Source organism: Raphanus sativus, unplaced genomic scaffold (assembly GCF_000801105.2).
Source record: "Raphanus sativus cultivar WK10039 unplaced genomic scaffold, ASM80110v3 Scaffold2342, whole genome shotgun sequence".
NCBI classification, from domain to species: Eukaryota; Viridiplantae; Streptophyta; class Magnoliopsida; order Brassicales; family Brassicaceae; genus Raphanus; species Raphanus sativus.
This window is the reverse complement of record NW_026617650.1, coordinates 1-3148: the sequence shown is the minus strand read 5'-3', so window position 1 is coordinate 3148 and position 3148 is coordinate 1. Positions and strand designations below refer to the sequence as shown.

General features: G+C 35.3%; 1 pseudogene; it reads right to left on the bottom strand.

The window, feature by feature from the left end:
• Positions 1 to 1213: 1213 nt before the first annotated feature.
• Positions 1214 to 2654, bottom strand: LOC130505519 (UPF0496 protein At1g20180-like; annotated as a pseudogene).
• Between the last annotated feature and the right edge of the window lie 494 nt (positions 2655 to 3148).

Below are 3148 nucleotides of genomic sequence, written 5' to 3'. Positions count from 1 at the left end.
GAGATTCAGAATAAACGGAAGGGACTACTTCGAGCTAGTGAACATACAGAACGTGGGAGGAGCTGGTTCGATTAAATCTGTCTCCATTAAAGGATCAAGACTGGTTGGTTAGCCATGTCTCGCAACTGGGGAGCTAACTGGCAATCAAACGCTTATCTCGATGGACAATCTATCTCTTCTCCATTACCACTACTGATGGTGCTACGAGAGTCTTCTCTCAATGTTGTTCCTTCTTCTTGGTCCTTTGGACAGACTTATTCTTCCAGGGTTCAGTTTTAAGATTTTCTTGTTTCTTTGTATGTGTCTGAAAGATTATTGGCAGTGGTCGCGCTTTGAGTCTGTTCTTTTCTCCCTGAGCGACCCGCCCGCTTTGTTATTATTACTACTTTATATATTATCTGATTTGATGGTTCCACCCTGGTTACTTTTCTGTGATGTTAAACTTACAATATTTTCTAACATTACCATAACAAAATTGTTATAAAAGTGCAAGAAATTAAAGGAAACAAATGAATAGACGCGATAATGTAAATGATACAGAAAATTAAAGTAGTTTAACAATTTTGCTAATTTCCATGGATAAAGATATTTTTTCTTATTAGAGACTTCCAAAATATATAAGAATATTAATAGAGATTTTCTGTTATGTAATGTCTTAATGAATCTGTTGTACACAAAAAATACATTTTTAATTGATTGACAAACTTAATTAATCTAATAAAATGACTACATAGAATATTGGAGATGATTGGTTCAGATATAGTTATAAAAAGATATGCTTTAAGGTTGTAGCTAAAATTTTCTACAAATGAAGTTTTAGAAAATAAGTTAGTTACACTATTTTTTTTTTTTTGCAGTAGCTTTAAAAACCAAGATAAAGTATGATCGATAAGTTTAAAGGTTGTAGGTAGGAATTAAAGCTAAATTCACCTCCTACAACCCAACCGATCACCCCACTGTAGGTCATTTAAAATTGACTAATCGAAAAGATATACATGATGATTATGGCAGAACAAAATAATCATTTTAAAACCCAAGTGAAGATTACAAGAACAACAAAAATCAGATAGTTTCCTTATTTGTGACTCAGTTTCACTAGAATCGTGAGAAAAAACATTGAAAGGCATTCTTACATACTGTATATTACTTTATAAATGTTTCATAAACCTACAAAAGTAGTTTTTTTTCTTTTTTTTTGATGAATCGAAAAGAATCAAGAAACTTGTCCTGTGATTTGCGCAAACACTAGTCCTCTTGACCTGTTAATAGTGTGGAAACAAAGTAGAGGTGTTCTTCAAGCTCTTGCAATTGCTCTAAGAATCTTTCTTCATGTCCACTAAACTCCCTCAAATGCTTCCTTTACAACTTCAATCTTCCCATTTTTAGCGCACATAGAAGCTATGGTTTTTCTATGCTCTATCTCATCGCATAATCTCCCAGCAAGTCTACTCAACGTATCCAAATCATTTATCATTATGAACATTCCTTTAGCTGCTATATCCATTTGTGTCCCCAGCTTCTCTAACGTTGTATCGGTCTTGCTCTTATCTCCACGTTTCTTTTTGCTTTCTTCTTCTTCTCCTCAGAAGACCTAATGAGCATAAACCGACATAGCAGGAGCTGCCAAACCCTAGTATGCTGTGTACGCTACGATCAGCAATGTATAACAATGGCGCTATGAGATATCACTAGACTACAACCTCCTAGCTTCTTGCAAAAGTTTAAGAACCTGGCTTTTCTTCTGATTCTTCTCCTTTTCGACGTCAGTCTAGCCAGCACTCCGAGTTTGCATCATGAACTCTTCGGAACTGAGCTGGTGATGATACTATACAAAGGGTTTTTCAGCAAGGCGTATCCTCGAGAGCCTTGAAATATCAAAGCACATTCAGGGGTTTAGCAAACCGTTACAAACCCGTTTACCAATCTTGATAACCCTTTTGGTTTTGATGTGATTGATCTTGATTGTTTGGATGCATGAGGGAGAGACTCACATACATCACAAGCATCGGAGCTAAAGTCAAGAGAAGTTAACTAGAAGATTGTGGAAACTCGAGTCTTGCATAAGAGCATCTAGGTTTTCTTGAGGAGGGTCGAGCAAGTAATCGGTGAAGTGTGAATGGAAGCTAAGATCTGAGGATGAAGGAGAAGAAGAGAAGGAGAGGAGGAGAAGAGAGTTTACTATAGAAAGTAAGGCCTAGTTGATCTTCTTGCTTTTGTCCGAATATCTAAGTAGGACTTTGTCTTAAAGCTTTGTCCTAAAGCTTCCTTGTACTCTTCGTTAACACTTAGCTTGGACGTCAAGCTACGACGATATTCCTCTCAGAATTTTCTGCTCCATTGACAAAAAGAAAAACAGTTTAGATATCTCAAAAACATTCTCTAATAATTAAGATTCATTTCTGGACTCTTGCTAGAAAAAATATCTAAACATTTGTAAGTAAGAAACATTTCAGCATTCTATAAAAGAAATCCAAGAACCTAAAAAAATTAAGAACCAAAAAACAATCTGAAGAACTAGGTAAAAGAAGAAGAGAAACCAAATCATTCAAGATTTTCTTGAGAAAAAGTGGAGGAAAAAAGAAAAAAAAGAAGTTTTACCTTGTCTTGCTGAGGAAGACTTTAATCTAGAACTAAAGAAGATTCTTCACTTTCATCAATTCGATGGAGCTCAAAGGCAGATGTGATCAGGTGTAAAATAACAGAGCTTCTTGTTTCTTTATATAACATATGCCTTTGCTTCTTTTTTTGTATGGCGGTTTGATGATTATTTTATTGATTAAATGTATATCTATATATAAAGCATATTAGGAATGATTGGTTAGACAAAGATAGAGAGAGAGAGAAGAAACAAGGGAGAATGAAGAGAAGATTGAGAAGCGACAGCTATAGAGATGGTGTAAGTTAGCACCGCTCTATAGATTTTCCTTTTTGGATCTTTGAATTATGTCTTAAGGCGCAAGTTAGAGCAGCGACACGTTGCCGCTTTTAACACGTGTTGTGCCCTTGGATGGAAGATGACTTGTTATTTTGGAGAAAGAAGTTTCCTTTTACGGTGAATGAAATAAATAATGAAATTCGTCATGGAGATTAATTCTAAAAATCATAATTCGTTACGAGAAATTAGTATGGAGTTCCTCGTACGCTTTCC